This window comes from Lagenorhynchus albirostris, chromosome 10 (genome assembly GCF_949774975.1).
Source record: "Lagenorhynchus albirostris chromosome 10, mLagAlb1.1, whole genome shotgun sequence".
NCBI lineage: Eukaryota > Metazoa > Chordata > Mammalia > Artiodactyla > Delphinidae > Lagenorhynchus > Lagenorhynchus albirostris.
This window is the reverse complement of record NC_083104.1, coordinates 44127628-44147321: the sequence shown is the minus strand read 5'-3', so window position 1 is coordinate 44147321 and position 19694 is coordinate 44127628. Positions and strand designations below refer to the sequence as shown.

General features: G+C 42.4%; 1 long non-coding RNA gene across 1 annotated transcript in view; it reads right to left on the bottom strand.

Annotated features, from left to right (window-relative positions):
- The window catches only part of LOC132527113 (uncharacterized), a 110180-nt gene extending 92308 nt beyond the window's left edge, over positions 1–17872 (bottom strand). Inside the window, exons 1-2 of the long non-coding RNA XR_009542858.1 lie at positions 17730–17872; positions 16623–16736 (exon numbers count right to left, since the gene is read on the bottom strand). This is a non-coding gene — a long non-coding RNA (uncharacterized LOC132527113). The remainder of the gene's footprint in view (positions 1–16622; positions 16737–17729) is intronic.
- Positions 17873–19694: the final 1822 nt, after the last annotated feature.

Sequence of the window (19694 nt, the reverse complement as noted above, 5' to 3'; positions counted from 1 at the left end):
TTTGGAGATTAATCCTTTGTCTGTTGATTCATTTGCAAATATTTTCTCCCATTCTGAGGGTTGTCTTTTTGTCTTGTTTATGGTTTCCATTGCTGTACAAAAGCTTTTAAGTTTCATTAGGTTCCATTTGTTTATTTTTGCTTTTATTTCCATTACTCTAGGAGGTGGATCAAAAAAGATCTTGCTGTGATTTATGACAAAGAGTGTTCTTCCTATGTTTTCCTCTAAGAGTTTTATAGTGTCCAGTCTTACATTTAGGTCTTTAATCCATTTTGAGTTTATTGTTGTGTATCGTGTTGGGGAGTGTTCTAATTTCATTCTTTTACATGTAGCTGTCCAGTTTCCCCAGCACCACTTATTGAAGAGACTGTCTTTTCTCCATTGTATATCCTTGCCTCCTTTGTCATAGATTAGTTGACCATAGGTGCGTGGGTTTATCTCTGGGCTTTCTATCTTGTTCCATTGATCTATGTTTCTGTTTTTCTGCCAGTCCCATATTGTCTTGATTACTGTAGCTTTGTAGTATATAGTCTGAACTCTGGGAGTCTGATTCTGCCAGTTCCGTTTTTTTTCCTTCAAGACTGCTTTGGCTATTCGGGGTTTTTGTGTCTCTATACAAATTTTAAGATTTTTTTGTTCTAGTTCCATAAAAAATGCCATTGGTAATTCGATTGGGATTGCATTGAATTTCTACATTGCTTTGGGTAGTATAGTCATTTTCACAATATTGATTCTTCCAATCCAAGAACATGGTATATCTCTCCATCAGTTGGTATCATCTTTAATTTTTTTCTTCAGTGTCTTATAGTTTTCTGCATACAGGTCTTTTGTCTCCTTAGGTAGGTTTATTCCGAGGTATTTTATTCTTTTTGTTGCTATGGTAAATGGGAGTGTTTCCTTAATTTCTTTTTCAGATTTTTCATCATTAGTGTACAGGAATGCAAGAGATTTCTGTGCATTAATTTTGTATCCTACAACTATACCAAATTCATTGATTACCTCTAGTAGTTTTCTGACAGCATCTTTATGATTCTCTATGTATAGTATCATGGCATCTGCAAACAGTGACACTTTTACTTCTTCTTCTCCAATTTGTATTCCTTTTATTTCTTTTTCTTCTCTGATTGCCGTGGCTAGGACTTCCAAAACTATGTTGAATAATAATGGTGACAGTGGACATCCTTGTCTTATTCCTGATCTTAGAGGAAATGCTTTCAGTTTTCCACCATTGAGAATGATGTTTGCTGTGGGTTTGTCGTATAGGGCCTTTATTATATTGAGGTAGGTTCCCTCTTTGCCCACTTTCTGGAGAGTTTTTATCATAAATCGGTGTTGAATTTTGTCAAAACCTTTTTCTGCATCTACTGAGATGATCATATGGTTTTTATTCTTCAATTTGTTAATATGGTGTATCACATTGATTGATTTGCATATATTGAAGAATCCTTGCATCTCTGGGATAAATCCTACTTGATTATGGTGTATGATCCTTTTAATGTGTTGTTGGATTCTGTTTGCTAGTATTTTGTCAAGGATTTTTGCATCTGTGTTCATCAGTGATGTTGGTCTGTAATTTTCTTTTTTTGTAGTATCTTTGTCTGGTTTTGGTATCAGGGTGATAGTGGCCTCATAGAATGAGTTTGGGAGTGTTCCTTCCTCTGCAGTTTTTTGGAAGATTTTGAGAAGGATGGGTGTCAGCTCTTCTCTAAATGTTTGATAGAATTCGCCTGTGAAGCCATCTGGTTCTGGACTTTTGTTTGTTGGAACATTTTTAATCACAGTTTCAATTTCAGTGCTTGTGATTGGTCTGTTCATATTTTCTATTTCTTCCTGGTTCAGTCTTGGAAGTTATACCTTTCTAAGAATTTGTCTATTTCTTCCAGGTTGTCCATTTTGTTGGCACAGAGTTGCTTGTAGTAGTCTCTTAGGATGCTTTGTATTTCTGCAGTGTCCGATGTAACTTCTCCTTTTTCATTTCTAATTTTATTGATTTGAGTCCTCTCCGTCTTTTTCTTGATGAGTCTGGCTAATGGTTTGTCAATTTTGTTTATCTTCTCAAAGAACCAGCTTTTAGTTATACTGATCTTTGTTACTGTTTTCTTTGTTTCTATTTCATTTATTTCTGCTCTGATCTTTATGATTTCTTTCCTTCTGCTAACTTTGGGTTTTGTTTGTTCTTCTTACTCTAGTTCCTTTAGGTGTAAGGTTAGATTGTTTATTTGAGATTTTTCTTGTTTCTTGAGGTAGGCTTGTATAGCTATAAACTTCCCTCTTAGAACTGCTTTTGCTGCATCCCATAGGTTTTGGATTGTCGTGTTTTCATTCTCATTTATCTCTCGGTATTTTTTGATTTCCTCTTTGATTTCTTCAGTGATCTCTTGGTTATTTAGTAATGTATTCTTTAGCCTCCATGTGTTTGTGTTTTTTACATGTTCTTTTCCCTGTAATTCATTTCTGATCTCATAGCATTGTGGTCAGAAAAGATGCTTGATATGATTTCAATTTTCTTAAATTTACCGACACTTGATTTGTGACCCAAGACGTGATCTATCCTGGAGAATGTTCTGTGTGCACTTGAGAAGAAAGTGTAATCTGTTGTTTTTGGATGGAATGTCCTATAAATATCAATTAAATCTATCTGGTCTATTGTGTCATTTAAAGCTTCTGTTTCCTTATTTATTTTCACTTAGGATGATCTGTCCATTGGTGTAAGTGAGGTGTTAAAGTCCCCCATTATTACTGTCGATTTCCTCTTTTACAGCTGTTAGCAGTTGCCTCATGTATTGAGGTGCTCCTATGTTGGGTGCTTATATATTTATAATTGTTATATCTTCTTCTTGGATTGATCCCTTGATCATTATGTAGTGTCCTGCCTTGTTTCCTGTAACATTCTTTATTTTAAAGTCTATTTTATCTGATGTGAGTATTGTTACTCCAGCTTTCTTTTGATTTCCATTTGCATGGAATACCTTTTTCCATCCCCTCACTTTCATTCTGTATGTGTCCCTAGGTCTGAAGTGGGTCTCTTGTAGACAGCATATATATGGGTCTTGTTTTTGTATCCATTCAGCAAGCAGGTGTCTTTTGATTGGAGCATTTAATCCATTCAGGTTTAAGGTAATTATCGATATGTATGTTCCTATGACCATTTTCTTAATTGTTTGGTGTTTGTTTTTGTAGGTCCTTTTCTTCTCTTGTGTTTCCCACTTAAAGAAGTTCCTTTAGCATTTGTTGTAGAGCTGGTTTGGTGGTGCTGAATTCTCTTAGCTTTTGCTTGTCTGTAAAGCTTTTGATTTTTCCATCGAATCTGAATGAGATCCTTGCTGGGTAGAGTAATCTTGATTGTAGGTTCTTCCCTTTCATCACTTTAAGTATATCATGCCACTCCCTTCTGGCTTGTAGCGTTTCTGCTGAGGAATCAGCTGTTAACCTTATGGGAGTACCCTTGTATGGTATTTGTCATTTTTCCCTTGCTGCTTTCAATAATTTTTCTTTGTCTTTAATTTTTGCCAATTTGATTACTATGTGTCTTGGCATGCTTCTCCTTGGGTTTATCCTGTAAGGGACTCGCTGCGCTTCCTAGACTTGGGCGGCTATTTCCTTTCCCGTGATAGGGAGGTTTTTGACTATAATCTCTTCAAATATTTTCTCTGGTCCTCTCTCTCTCTTCTCCTTCTGGGACCCCTATAATGCAAATGTTGTTGCATTTAATGTTGTCCCAGAGGTCTCTTAGGCTGTCTTCATTTCTTTTCATTCTTTTTTCTTTATTCTTTTCCTCAGCAGTGCATTCCACCATTCTGTCCTCCAGGTCACTTATCCATTTCTCTGCCTCAGTTATTCTGCTATTGATTCCTTCTAGTGTAGTTTTCATTTCAGTTATTGTATTGTTCATCTCTGTTTGTTTGTTCTTTAATTCTTCTAGGTCTTTGTTAAACATTTCTGGCATCTTCTCGATCTTTGCCTCCATTCTTTTTCCAAGGTCCTGGATCATCTTCACTATCATTATTCTGAATTCTTTTTCTGGAAGGTTGCCTATCTCCACTTCATTTAGTTGTTTTTCTGGGGTTTTATCTTGTTCCTTCATCTGGTACATAGCCCTCTGCCTTTTCATCTTGTCTATCTTACTGTGAATGTGGGTTTTGTTCCTCAGGCTGCAGGATTGTAGTTCTTCTTGCTTCTGCTGTCTGCCCTCTGCTCTCCTGGCTTTTTTTTTTTTTTTTTTTTTGCGTTATGCGGGCCTCTCACTGTTGTGGCCTCTCCCGTTGCGGAGCACAGGCTCTGGATGTGCAGGTTCAGCGGCCATGGCTCACGGGCCCAGCCGCTCCGCGGCGTGTGGGATCTTCCTGGACCGGGGCACGAACCCATGTCCCCTGCATTGGCAGGTGGACTCTCAACCACTGCGCCACCAGGGAAGCCCCTCTCCTGGCTTTTAAATGAAGAAAATTAAGTTGGATTGTTTTTAAACACTGTACACCAAGCAAAGTCACATATGGCCCACAGTCTGCTGTATCTGCTTTGGATGACAGACCCCATGAAGGAATCGACAACCCCTCACTGGTCACCACTGGGTGGCCTGTGATGAGTCGGTGTCTCTGAGCCTTGGTCTCTTCATCTATAAAAAGGCTGTTGTAAGAACTAGGTTTATATAGATAAACTACACAGCACGGTGGCTGGTTCAGGCAATTCTCAGTGAGAGACAGCTGCTCACTTCCCTGTACTGTGGAGACACCTGCATGTGGGTGTTGGGAGAATTCTCCACAGCCTTCCACCTGTTCCTTTCCTTACTGTTATGAAAAAGCGGCCACTGCTCAAGGCAGTGGAGTGCGGTGGTCTTTAATCAATCATCTTTACCCTAAATCAGGATTTTGACCAATCAAAAAATTTGGTTTTACATGTTTCCTGGCCTAAGGACAATAAGAATATACACATACATAATCAAAATAAACAAGGTTTTATCCTTATGAGTAGCATTTAAACAGAAAACATCACAGTTTTGGACAATGAAGGCAGGGTGCTCACTTCAGGCCATGGCTGCAGAAGTTTACACTACAACACATGTGCTCAGATCCAATTTACCACGTCCTGCTGGGTGGCCAAGGGCAGCAAGCAGTTGGAAGCTGAGAACATACTCATGTCTTCTCTGCAAAGGTGAGTGGGTCACTGCCTTCAAAAGGACTGAGCTGGGCTGCATTTAGCTGTTGACAACGTAACAGCAGGAAGTAGGGCTAGGGCTTAGGGTCAGGGCAGATGCCACTGGAACTGGGGGAGTCCTTGGAGCACCAGGCTTGTTCACAGACTCCCCCCCCCCGTCCCCTCCTCACCCGTGACATGGGATGTCTCATAGCAGTGGGACGCTTGAGGTCAGATTCAGGCCTGGGTTATTGGTTGGAATTTCTGTGTTTCATTCTCATTTCTATTTGGTGACGATTTCATACCTGAATCATAACAGGCAGATAATATTCAAAGATGCATTTTCTAAAGTCCATAAGTATTCTTGTGCAAAGTCATTACAGAGTCAAACAACTGGGGACATCTCAATTCCTGCCAGGCAAAAACATTCTCTAATTTAAAATTTAATAAGTGACACAGAGAACTGATGACCCCTGTAGGCCCACCAGCCCCTAGCACTAGGTCTTCATACAGTAAGCACTCACTCCATACCGGTTATTGAATAAAACTCTTGGCCAGAGGAAATAATGACCCATGATGTAGAGCCAACTGTACAATGAAAACTGAAACTGTCCAAAAGCATGAATTTACTCTTGTATTCTATTTCTTTGTCACCAAAGGTCTTTCTCCATTGGCTTACTCATTCATTTATTCATTTATTCATTTATTCATTCAATAAATGTTTACTGAGCACCCACTATCCTTCAAGCACACCGTTAAATCCTCAGGATAAAAAAGATGATCTTCTACACGCAGCCCAATGTTCATAGCAGCACTACTTACAATAACCAAGACATGGAAGCAACCTAAATGTCCATCAACAGATGAATGGATAAAGAAGATGTGGTGTATATATACAATGGAATATTACTCAGCCATAAAAAAGAATGAAATAATGCCATTTGCAGCAACATGGATAGACCTAGAGATTATCATACTAAGTGAAGTAAGTCAGAGAAAGACAAATATCATACGATTATCACTTACATGTGGAATCTAAAAAAAATGATACAAATGAAAGTATTTCTAAAACAGAAAGAGACTCACAGACATAGAAAATAAACTTACAGTTACCAAAGGGGATAATGGCGGCAGGGGTCGGCGGGGGGATAAATTAGGCGTTTGGGATTAACAGATACACACTACCATATATAAAACAGATAAACAACAAGGACCTGCTGTATAGCACAGGGAACTATATTCAATATCTTGTAATAACCTACAATGGAAAAGAATCTGAAAAAGAATATATGTGTGTGTGTTGTGTGTGTGTGTGTAGATACACACACACACACACACGTATATGTATAACTGAATCACCCTGCTGTACACCTGAAACTAACAAAACATTGTAAATTAACTATACTTCCATTTTTTAATGGTTTAAAAAATATTCATTGGGGGGGAAAAAAGATGATCTTCAATTAAATCATTATAGCTACTCTGTGAAAATGACGTGGCCTCAGAATGTAACGGCAGCCAGATCACCCACTGTGGACACCAATCCATAAAGCCCATCTGTCGAAAGCAGCAGGTGTGCTAGAAACTGTTTGGCTCTCAATTTTCCTCTGCACTGCACTGACACAGCAGAAATGTCACTCGGTTCGCCCAAATTGAAAAACAGCTTAAAAGAGGGAGGGCGCGTTTATGAATTCATCATTCTTTGGGGTTATGAGTTTATTTCATGTCTGAACTGATGACTCTCGAACCAAAAGCCTTCACTTGCAATATAGCAGTACTGTCCCAGATCAGTCGGTCATTAAGAAGAGTTGATCAGAGGAGTAAATGTGACAAAAACAGGGAACTTTCAGGTATACTATAAACGTCATTTAACCACAGTTTGCATGAAGAGAGCTACAAGGCCAGAGGTAATGCCAATTAGAAGAACAAATATGGAATTCCCTGGCAGTCTAATGGTTAAGACTCTGCACTTCCGCTGCAAGGGGCATGGGTTCGATCCCTGGTCAGAGAACTAAGATGCCGCATGCCATGCGGCGTGGTCAAGAAAAAAGAAGAAAAAAAGAACAAATAATGCTTGCTGACTCATACAAATCATTTACCACTTTTACTTACCTTGAGTACTTTGTGCCATTCACTGTGCTAAACATTTTACCTACATTATCTTCTATAATCTTCACAACTCTGTCATTACCTTTCACTTTATAACTGAGAAAACTAAGGTCTTTCCAGGGGGTTAAACACCTGCCCAAGGTCACAAAGTTAAGAAAAGATGAAGCTAAAAATCCAAACCCAAATGGTCTGATTCAGAGCCCCAGTTCTGAACCACACAGTTTCTGCAGCTCTGTCATAATCATAACTTCCCTTGAGTGTCACCACCAACCCACGGCAGTCAGAGAGCCTCTACTGCCATGGGGAATGACAACTCAGATCTCATGGGCACCGTGTTACAGGAGAACAGACCACAGATACACCACCTCTGGCTAGCAGAGACTCTAGGAATCTGGAAAGACCATAGCTCCTACTTTGCAATGTTCTAAGATACTGCAACCGAGACTGAGCTCTGGTCACGTGCTCTTTGTTCAACTGAGTGCTTTGACTGGTGGCAGCAGCCTCTAGAGAAATGAAATCCCAAGCACTAGTCTGAATGTGCCCTGGACCCTCCTGAAACCAGATTCAAAGGGCAGGAGCAGATATCCATGAAAACTGTATCAATAAATACATTTACCTCTTGACCAAATAACCCTACTTTTAGAAATGTGTCCTGATATTCCTGCACTCATGGAAAGATTATTCTTTGCTGCACTGTCTGCAACAACAAGAGTGGAAACAACTCAAGCATCCTTCAAGAAGGTACAGGCTAAATTAATTATGGTAAAGCCCTTTAATGGAATACTGCATAACTGTGAAAAAAAATGAAGAAGCCGTGTACTGCTATGTACTGATATGGAAAGGTGTCTGAGATTTATTGTTAAACAAAGAATATAAAATGAGGCACGTCTGTATATATATGTTTACACTTACCTATTAAATATATTTATTTATGTAAACATAGATAAAATTTACATTTACATAAACTCTAGAAGAATACACAAGGAACTAATAAAAATGGTGACCCGCTGGTGTGTTAGGGGAGGCATAGAATATAGGATAGATAGGGCAAGGTTGACAGTGACCACTATATATCTTTTCATAACATTCTGCTTTTTGGACCTTGTGACTGGATTACCTATTCAAAAAGGATGACCATCTTGAACCCAGCTAAAGATTATCTGAATGATTTTGGAGATTCAGCTGCAGAGTCTGATCATGAACAAGTGTGTGCCACAATATATGTACACAGATTTGGGGACCACCTTCTCTTCCCTGCCACTCCACTGGCTCAGACTGGGAGTATTCTGTATTATTCAGAGCAGACCAAGCTGCTGTGATAAAGAGATCTACACATGTAGTATTCTGACAGGGTGAAAGTTTGTCTTGCTCATGTACCCAGAAGGGCACTCAAGTCTGCAGGTTGCTCCCCTCCTCATGGTCATTCAGACAGTAGGAACTTTTCCACCGGCTTCATTCCCTCAGGCCTTGGTATCACATATATCCAATTGGCAGAAGGGGAACAAGTGTGGAGAGGGCGCACATGGTCCAGTAGCAACAAACATCACTTCTCACATTCTACTGGTGAGAACAAGTCACATGACTACACTCACGTACAAGGCAAGTTAGGAAATACTCTTTACCTGGGCAACCTCTTTCCAGCTCAATATCTCCTATGGAAGTGGAGAGTGGACAGTTACCCATCTCCAATGCCATCTCTTTCTCCATCACTGAAGGAATTCTGGGAGGGTTACTAGGTGTCATTCACCCAACAAACCTTTCCCAGGCACCCCTGTGTCAGTCCTGCCAATATAAAGGAGACTTTGATGTGGTCTGTGGTTTGTAGAGATGAAAAAGCTTATCTCCAGTTGGAATGATGAAGAGAGCCACAGGAACTAGTTAGAGACCCCACTTACCCTGAGCCTCCATGTATTGCAGGATAGAAATCAGTCACTGTCTTTCCCATCCCCCATCTCTGATTCTCTCACCAATGTTTCCTTGCTCCCCTCTGACTTTTTCTGTTTAGTTTATCACCTACTTCATGGCAAGAGGACCCTTCAGTGACCTATTCTGTGTATTCTTCTTGATCCACCTGACTCCGGTTCCAGCCCTCATTTCCCCTGGAGTGGCTTCTTTGCTCCCCAGGAGATCCCCCTCCTAGCCCTGTCTGCCCAGTGCCTTCACATATGCCTACAATTGTGTGCGCACACACACATGCACTGAGGCTGTGAGGCAGCTATTACTGTGCCCGGCCCCAAGGAAGCAGAAGCAAAATGGCACAGGGGACAACCCTACCCACAGCCTGTAGGAAGGAAGACAGAACACACTGACAGGTATCTGAGGGGCAACAATTAGGGATGGATTTTTAGCTGAAATACCTCTGCCAAGAACCTAAAGTGACATAGATGTGATCTAGTCCATGGAATTCACCAGGTGGAAGCAACAGATGCAGATTGCAAACGCTGCTGCATTAAACCAGAGCAAACAAAAGTAAAATTTAACCAGACCATGCAACTCTAGGAGTTACTCACGTTCTCACCACCAAGGGCCCATTTAATTATTTCTATACATCACATGGGCTCATGTTTGCAAAGACTCTTCCTCCCACAGAAACTACATTTATTAGAGAGTGATGTCTTCATTTCCCCTGTGTCTTATTAAGCAAAGACATATGCAACTACCAAGCGGGGTTTGTGATCACTCATTTGTTCATTCAACAAACATTTACTGAACCTTTGCCACATGCCAGGCACTAGGAATACAGTAGAGAATATAGCAGACAAGGTCCCTGCCTTCAGATTCTTACTGTGGGGCAGACGTTCATCAAATGACCATAAACAAGTAAGTACAAGTTAGAAAGGAGAATAAAGGAGGCCAGGAGAGAGCATGAGGTGAGCTTTGCATGAGGTACAGCTTCAGGGAAGGCATCTTGCCTCAGGGACACCCAAGCTGGGACCAGATTCTCAAGAGGTGTGACTGCCCTAAACTCAGTAATTCCCTCTAAAAGAGAAGAAAACACAACTTTAAAAGGAAGCTGATACTGTCTACATGTCTGCTCTGTGAGAGATACAGGCCTGGGCCATTTCTTGGCACTGTTTCATCTCCTCCTCTGCCCAGTGCATCCGTGGTGGGTGACCTGCTCCCTAATTTTTACAGATTAAGAATCGAGGCTCCAAAAGGTTTAGTAGACTGACTGCATCTCCTGGGTAGTAAGAGGCAGATCAGGGAGTCCAACCTGGATCCAAAGCTCTAAGGAGGCAGTAAGGAGGGATGCTTGAGGGGACTCCACTCCAGTACTGGAAGGCAAGACATGAAGAGGCACCCACATGTGCTGTGAAGGAAGGGTGGATCCACCCAGGTGACACCTAGGTGCTTAAATCCCTAGAGGGGGCATGTCAAGAAACCATAACCACACAGGCCCCTTGGACCGCCACATCTCCTTCCCAGGCTGTGCAAACGGGTCGCCCATGAGAGCAGCCCTGCCGTTAACAGAGAGTTGTCCTTTTGTACAGATTTCTATAAATGAACTCTGTAATTTGACAGAATTTGACCTCTCATGCTGAGTCCTTTGCAGCGTCCCATCATCATTCCTGGCAGGACTCCCAACCTCCCATAAAAAGGAACGTGTGACCTATTTTAAAATTCCTCCAGGGAAAGAGTCAGCATGTTGCCTTGGCAACCGATGCGGGCCATTCTAGGATTCCTGCTCGGTTCTTCCTTCGGTCTAACCTACTTCCGCCCTGATGTAATTCAAAGCCCACTCATCCTGTGCTGGACTCCCAGGGGTGGAGGAGTGGACAGGATGATTCCCCATGGCCACACCCTCCCACCTCTCCCCTGCTCTGTGAGAGTTCTGGGGGACAGAGAAAGGGAAGGAGTGTGAAAAGGAGGGGAACTGGAGGACCACAGGAGGATCCTCTGACCCAGAAGTGGAGTTTGTCAGAGTTTTGCTGACCCTGTCCCTCTGCCTTCCCCTCTACTGACCACTCTCACCCCCCGACCCAACAGCTTTAAGAAACCTGCCTCTCCACCAGCCACTCTGCCCTTCGTGAACTCCTGCAACCCTGACTGTCTACGTCTCCCTGCAGGGTTTACCCTGTGCCTGTAGCTTCACCTACACATGCATCCATCGCCCTTTCTCAAAACCAAAGTTCCTGGAGTCAAGAGCCCATGTCTGGTGTTTCTCTTCAGCCCACATCCCAGCACTGTAATACACATTTCTACTGACTTCCAAGAGAGTTCCAAGACTTCTTTCCCCTGCTCTGGGTTGTTGAGCACACGCCCCAACTCCCCTTCACCCACTGTCGCTGTGGAGGAGAAATACCTGCGCCAATAGGTATCAAGACCTTAATGGGACCCCCACAAGGCAAAGTCCTCTGTCCTGCTTCTATTTGGAAGGCGGGGAGCAGATCTTTGGTGGAAGGAGTAAGGGACCGGCACAATTACTTTCCAGGATTATTTCAGCTGCCAATGATAAAAGCCCAATTCAAACTGGCTAAAGCAAAAACAAAGGAGGAGAGAAGAAATCTGTGGACTCACTTCACTGAAAAGGCCGGATCCAATGGCCCCAACAACGTGGTCTCCATCTCTTAACTTCATCCTCTATTTTGGCGGCACTCTCAGTGGGTCTTCCCCATGTGGTAACAATGAAGACCACCAGCAGAACAGGCATCTACCCTCCCAGGCTTGTGACTCCAGCAGAAAGAAAATACCACCTTGCCCAGAGGTTCAACCAAGTCCCAGGATGGATGCTTCCAGGGTCATTGCCAGCCCTGAACCAGCCCCCCAGGCCTGGCCTGAGTCTTGTGTCTGCTCCCTGCAGCTGGGTGGAGTCACTCTCACAAACCTTGTGGCCTTGAGTAGGGGAGCAGTGGCATCCCAAAGCAAAATCAAAGTGCTGTTAGCAGAAGAAGGGTACAGGGAGGCTGGCTGACAAGCGTAACAGATGTCCACTGCCATCTGCATATTCTTTTCTCTTCTTTTGTCGTGTTCAGAATAGTAACACATGGAGTTGAAGTATCTACCCCTTAAGTAACATCTTTAGTTCTGAAGGACTGGGCAGAACCAGAGAAGAAAAGAGTTGAGGAAAAAAAAATAAAAAAGTGAGTCACCTAAAATTGGCACTGACACTAAGTTTACAGAGAGAGGACTGAATGGAGGTATTTTTTCATTTTCTCATTGAAATCCCCAGCTGTTCCACCTTGAGGCCTTTCTCACTGGCTGTTCATTGCCAGCCAGACTTCGCAGACATCAGAACATTTTTCTTAATTATATGTCTGTATTTAAAAAAAAAAAAACAGTGGTGCTCATCACTCTGCCTGCACATGGGAACCTGGACGAGCCCGCTGACACAAAGCAGTTTCTAAGCAACTTGTGGAGCTGGTGCCTAATGCAACAGCCGCAAGAGCTGGAGGAAAAACAAAATAAAGTCCATGGAAACTCAAAGTGGAACCAATTGTGATTGGTTCATCAAGGCTGCACAGGGTCCTATGGGAGGTTAATTCCATCTCAGGCTGATGGGAAGGGCCTTGTTTCCGGAGGCCCGGGACCTCTCTGGTGTGGGATACTTGATAAGAGGTTTCTGGAAGATTCCAATAAGCACTCTGTCCCAGGGACACCTGCCGCTGATAACGTGTGATAACAGAAATGCTGATGTTCAGAACTATGAGAGGCTCCAAGCATTGCCAGCAACTCCAGGGAAGACGGCGAGGTGAGGAGGAGGGGCAGGCCGAGGTTTCCTTGTGCCTCCGCTGCCCTTATCTCAGTGTGGCCTTAATGCCCCAGAGAGGGGATAGGCATCCTGACCGAGAGGAGTAAAGATTCCCATCTATAGGACTGACCTTACAGTGTACAAAGAGAGTGGATAATTACAAGCAAAGTGGTGTCTCAAAAAAGTGCATGGGCTTTCCCATCAATGACATTAACATTTGCAACTGGTTACAGGACTCACCATCTGTATGACTCCGGAAGAGTCATTTAACTCCTCTTTGCCTAAGTTTTCTTGCTTTTCTAGTGGGAATACTAAGAGGATCATCATGAGGATTAAACAAAGTAATGATAGCAAAACTCCCTGTTCCTTGTAGGTGCTTAGCAGATACCTATTTGTTCCCTTTGGGACCTTCCAGGTATAGACCCCCTCCCTATGTCCTCCACTTCTTGTCTGTAGAAAAACTTTAGCCTCCTAGGCCTTCCCTGAGTTCCAAAGAGTAAATTTAATCAGAAGTGAGAACATGCAGAAAGAAAGGAAAACAGTCAAGCAAGACAAAATAATAATAGTTTAGGCATTAAACAAAGTCAGGGACCTTTAGTTCCTCCTCAAGGACTATAGGTAATATTCTGAGCCATGTCCTTTGAGCTGTTTTGCAGATACTGAAACCCCCATCAGGTGGAAGAAGTTAACTGTATGCTGACCACAAGCACATAGACCCTAGACCGGTTGGAACCAGAGGTTGATGATGTTGACTCCTGATTACCTCACCACTAACCAATCAGGAGAACATCCACGATCTGATCACACATACTGCAACCTCCCTCCCTCACCCTGTCTTTAAAAACCTTTCCCTGAAAGCCTTCAGGGAGTTTGGGTCTTTGGGACACTAGCTACCTGGACTCCTTGCTCAGTGCCCTGCAGTAAACACTGCACTTTCCTTCACCACAACCCGCTGTCAGTAGATTGGCTTTACTGCATGCAGGCAAGAGAACCCAACTTTGGTTTGGTAACAGTAGGTGCTTAGCAAATACCTATTTGTTCCCTTTCCCTCAAAATCTTCTCTTACCTGCTCTGATGTTTTTCTTTCCATCAATTAAATTCACGTATCCATTCTACAGTAGCACTTGAGGGCCTGTAGCACACCAGGCACCTGGGGCTGTGCATACAGAAGCCACATGGGCCTACCTGGCCCTGGAGGTGCTCACAGCAGCTGGAGCAGCCCAGAGACCAGACAAGGTGGGCAGACAATCACAAGTTGACGAGGTGAGTGCCAGACAGGCCAGTGCAGCAGGGAGCACTGCCGGGCAGGTGGGCAAGGGGTGAATGGGGGCCACAGATGCATCCAGTTTGAAACCTGCAGGGCTAGGGGGCAGGTGTGAGCCACTAGCCTAGAGAGCTGGATCACCCAGGACCCTGTGAGCCTTGCTAAAGGGTTGGTGCTTCATCTTAAGTATAGGAAAGTGAATGGATCAGATTTTCATTTTAGAAAGGTCACTCTGGCTGTTGGGAGGAAAACGGGTTGGAGGAATGGGGTGGGTCAGATTGGACACAAGGCTACAGGAGAAATGGCTGGAGCAGAAGATTTCAGTGCCCTGCCCACACCCCTCACCCCAACCACCTGGAGTACCCATTGGCCTGTCTCTCTGCTGCCAATGCTGGCATCTCTTTGCCAGAGGGCCTTCCCTTGCCCCTGTTTTGCCGCTACTTTGCAAACTCCACAGCAGGTCAAAAGCGATGACTGGCTGGAGTTAGGGTATAAACACCTCTGCTTTCTCACCCCTTGGGTGGGATAGCTCTGAGACATGGGTCTACTGTGGCTTCCCAAGCCTCTCCCATGGGGTTAAAAGCCAGTTGCCCAAAGCAGTAGCTAGAGTGCCATGCATTCTACATTGGCTTCCTCTCCTTCCTTGATTCACTTTTCCTTCTGCCCATTTCACTTTCCAAATGAATAGCTTATACAGGAATCCTTGTCTCAGAGTCAGCTGGAGAAACCCAAATCAAGGTTACCAATAGTGAAACCTTTCCTAGAAGTGGTTTTGATGTTGGGGAAGAGAAAAAAGGCACTGGAGTTCACAGGAGAACAGGCTCAGGGGATAAAGTTTGCCTGTACCTCCCGTTTCACTCCATTCTGCTCCAGTAACATGAAGGACTAAGTGGGAATTGAGAGACATCTCAGACACCATACATGTCACCATTTAGCTCTACATGGAATCCCAGAGCCCTGGGACTGTGTGGAGGATCTTTGGGCCTTCCTTAAGCATCCTTTGGCATTCTCCTCCAGCTGATGTAGCAGAAGAATACTTAATGCCTACACTACCAACACCCAAGACTCTGCCGTGGAACCATTTGCAGAGGCAGAAACCAAGTCCTGGAAGGAATTCAGCATCGCAAAAAAAAAAAAAGAAAAAGAAAAGAAAAGAAAACCCAAAGCTCCAAGCTCCAGCATTTGGCAATCATTCATTTGCTAGTAAGAAATTCAGTAAATATTTATTAAGCGCTTCTTGTGTGCCAGGACTCATGGTAGGTCCTATGGATGTGACCTTGAACAAAGAGAGAGTTTCCTTTGTTCTCCTCATGACCAGATGTATTGGCAATGGTTACTTTCCTGGCTGAGCTCTCTGAGTTATGTGCTCAGTTGAGGGCAGATTCCCTCTACCTCTCAACATGAACCTCATCTATTGCAACAACTCAAAGTAACGGAAAAAGACCAACAACCCAATAGCATATAAAAATGGGCAAATGACAAAGACAGTTCACCAAAAGAAAACCAACAACTCAAACATATGGAAAGATTCACAGTGTGCTCCTAATAGAGGAGTTATCAGCTCATGAAAGATCAAAACACTGATTATCATATTGTGTTGGAGAGGGTGTAGAAAAATAGGCACTTTCATATACTGCTGATAGAAGCATAAAGTGTAAAATTTCTATAAAGGAAATTTGGAAACCTCCTTCAATAATACAAATGATTCCAATTCTGGTCATTTTTCTTTAACGTAAACTCACATTTTTGTGAGCAATGGCATATATATAAGGATGGGGTCATTGCAGCATTTAGCCTGCAAACAAGCTAAATGGTAACCAACTTGGAGGTGGTTAAATTAATTATAATATAATTATAATAATTATAATATAATTATAATAATTATAATATAATTATAATATAAATATAATGTAATATCAATGTAATAGTACACAGTTGGGGGGAAAAAGAAGCTGTTTATGTACTATAAGGAAAGTTCTCCATTAGTGTTAATTTTTGTTTAAGTAAGGAAACAACAGTATGTAAAATATGCTACCATTTGCAAAATACATATATATATATGTATATATATATGTATTATACATTTGGAATATATATATTCACTTATTTGCACATGCACAAAATATCTCTGAAGGAAACAAAGGAAATATCTAACATTGCCTTGAAAGAAAAGATTCAATGGCTAGAGGATAGATGAGGAGATTTTTTTTCGTTCCAAATCTTATTATATCTTTTTAATTTTGAAGCATGTGAATTATCTAATTTTTAAATGTATTTACAATAAATAATAAATAAATTGAATCTCTTGGAAATAAACTCCCTCAGAGCCCTAAGGCATTAATTGTGCCTTGTCTCTAACTAGGTATTAGTTAGGGTAATCAATGCCAGCTGCTGTAACAAACAATTCCAAATCTCAGTAGCTTCAAATACCATAAATAACTTACCTCAAAGATGGATACAGATGAGGTACCCTGTTCAAAGCAGCCTGATTCCATCTCGAAGCTCCACCATCATGGTCTCTGATGTCACTCTGGTTTCATCCAGCTGGCAAATGAAGTAAAGAAAGAGTCTGAGTAATGTATACTGAACACTCAATCACTCCAGCTCAGAAATGACACTCATTACTTCTGCTCACATGACATTTGGAAGTAGGCTTGGAGATTTAGTATTCCTATATGGCCAGGAAGAAAATGAAATAGTTTACAGAGCACAAAGCATTCTCTGCCATAAAGGGTCATACTGAGCCTCCAAGGCAACTGCACTAAGATTCTGGAGATTCTGTTGGTCACTTTCTTGATCAACTCTTTATATCTGTTAACTTAAAAAAAAAAAAAGACTTTTTCTTTTAGAGCGGTTATAGATTTACAGCAAAACTGAGAGGAAGGTACAGTGATATCCCATATACTCCCTGCCCCCACACATGCATAAACCAAAGTGATGGGTTTGTTACAACTGATGAACCTACAACACAAATCATAATCACCCGAAGTGCGTAGTTTACATTAGGGTTTACTCTTGGCTTTGTACATTCTATGGGTTTTATCTGTTAACTTTTGCTATGTTAACGAATCATCCAAAATGTAGTGACTTAAAATGACAACAATTTATTTAGCTCATGATGCTTTGTTTTGACCATCTGAACTGGGCTCAGATGGATGGTTCTTCTGGTCTCAACTCACTCATGCCTCTGCCGACAGGTGCCAGGTCAGCTGGGAACTAACTGACCAAGGACGGCATCAGCTAAGCTGGCTTGTCTCTATTCAACATGATCTCCATTCTCTAACCTGAGTTGTCACATGATGGCTGATCATACTCAAAACAGGCACCATGTCAGTGCCACCACATTCCATTGGTCAAATTAAATTACAGAGCCATCTCAGACTCAGAGCATAAGGAAATAAACTCCACATCCTGATGAAAGGAATTGCCAAGTCACACTGTAAATATGGGGAGGGGAGTAACCATGGCCATGTTTGCCATATACCATAGTTCTCCTCAAAGACCTCTGAGAAAAAAGCAATTGGTTCACATCCATACCAAGGCCTTGCTGGGAATAGTTCTCGCTGAAGTTGCTGACCAAGGACAGTCTTCTGCAAGAAAAGGCTGTGGAACGGCCGTTACACAATCCCTGACATCCAAACCTATACAGGTATCTATACCTCTAAACCATAGGTGCTAAAGCAAACCAAGGAGAGATAAGACACAGGATAATTTATGAAGAAATTTGCTAATAATACAAATCATTGACTCAGAGTTAGAACTGGCTTTAGAGATCATTTAATCTAGTGTTTTTTAAACCTGTGTGACATGAAACCAAGGGAGTTCCAAGAAGGTGATTCATGAGTTCACTGAGGGGAAAATCAAATAACAAATAGCCATGCAGAGGAACTCTGGGTCTCCGCACCCCTACTTCTACCAGGGTGTCCAGAATTTTTTTTATAATGAAGCCATTAGCCACCTTATTGCAAAGATCCCTCTACTCATTATACAAATGTTCCCCTAGAATTGCCCTGTGTTTATTTGGACTCATTCGATTTTTACTACCCAACATCTTTTGAGGAGCCAATATATGTTGAAGCCCTACTACATACAAAGCATTGTGTTAGAACCTTCAATATAGAGTCTCATTTTCTCTGCCATAAGCCTTGAGAGTCTTTCAAATGTCTTCTCTACATCTGCCTTCATTCTAGACAGATGCTTGTCAATTCACCTTCCAAGTCAAGCCTTTATCCCAAGCCACGTTTCCAGTCTTCCACACTGCCCCATTCAAGGGTTCTTTCCTGCTATAGTGAACATCAACGTGCTTTTTAAATCCAACCACCACCCAGTTTTATGCTGTCTCAGACAGCTCTAGCCCACTCAGGTCTCCAAGTGCTCTCTCAGTCTGAGTAGCAGGAGATCCTCAGTAGCCCCCCACACTCCCACTTTCCACCTACAGCCATGGCTCTCCTTTGATAACACCTGCTCCAAGCCAACCTGGTATTAAAATCATATACCAAGCCAGGAATCATTTCTCCATTTCTCTTCAAGCCTGGTCCTCATATGACATCATCTCATTTCTGCAAACTCCATTGCTACATGATAAATAATAAAAAGATTAACAGGAAATGACTGAAATCTTTATTTTGAAATAAGAATCTCACATTGCAACATGAGGTCAGTTGCTATTTACTCCTTTTACTCCTTCTCTCCCTCCTGTTGGTGAGAGGGCCACCAACGACCTACTATCTCCCTAAATTTCCAGCTCCCAGGCCAGCTCTTTGGAAGTGCTGGTGAACAAGGATGCTAAGAGTTAATGGGAATGTCCCCATCCCAAGAGAATTCTGGGACTGCCTGGCTAATTCTATCTGTTGAGGCTCCATAAATGTCAGAAGTTAGTGGGGTAGTGTGTCTAGCTGGTAATTGCAATGGGATTTCCTGTGTGCATTAATAATATCTACCTCCTAAATGGTGCAACCACTACAGAAAACAGTATGGGAGTGTTACCAAATGCAAGTCCGTGTGCCCGACACACAGTGAGACCAAACAATACTGAAAAGTCAGAGTCTAGAGCAGAAAAAGGTTTATTGCATGCAAGGAGATGGGTGGCTCATGCATTAAGAACCCCGAACTCCCTGAAGCCTTTCAGCAAAGCCCTTTTATAGAAAAAGTGAGGGAGGGGCATGGTTAGTTGTTGGAAACTTCTTAGTGTGGGACCCTTTGTTCTTGCAGCTGTCCGCGTAAGTCAGGTCACAGTCAGGTCACAATGTTCCTATAAACCTCCATCAAAACAAAGGTTATTCCCTGTTCTGCAACATTTATTTATTCATTCATTCATTCATTCATTTATGGTTGCATTGGGTCTTCATTGCTGCATGCGGTCTTTCTCTAGTTGAGGCGAGTGGGGGCTACTCTTTGTTGTGGTGTGCGGGCTTCTCATTGTGGTGGCTTCTCTTGTTGCAGAGCATGGGCTCTAGGCGCATGGGCTTCAGTAGTTGTGGCACGTGGGCTCAGTAGCTGCGG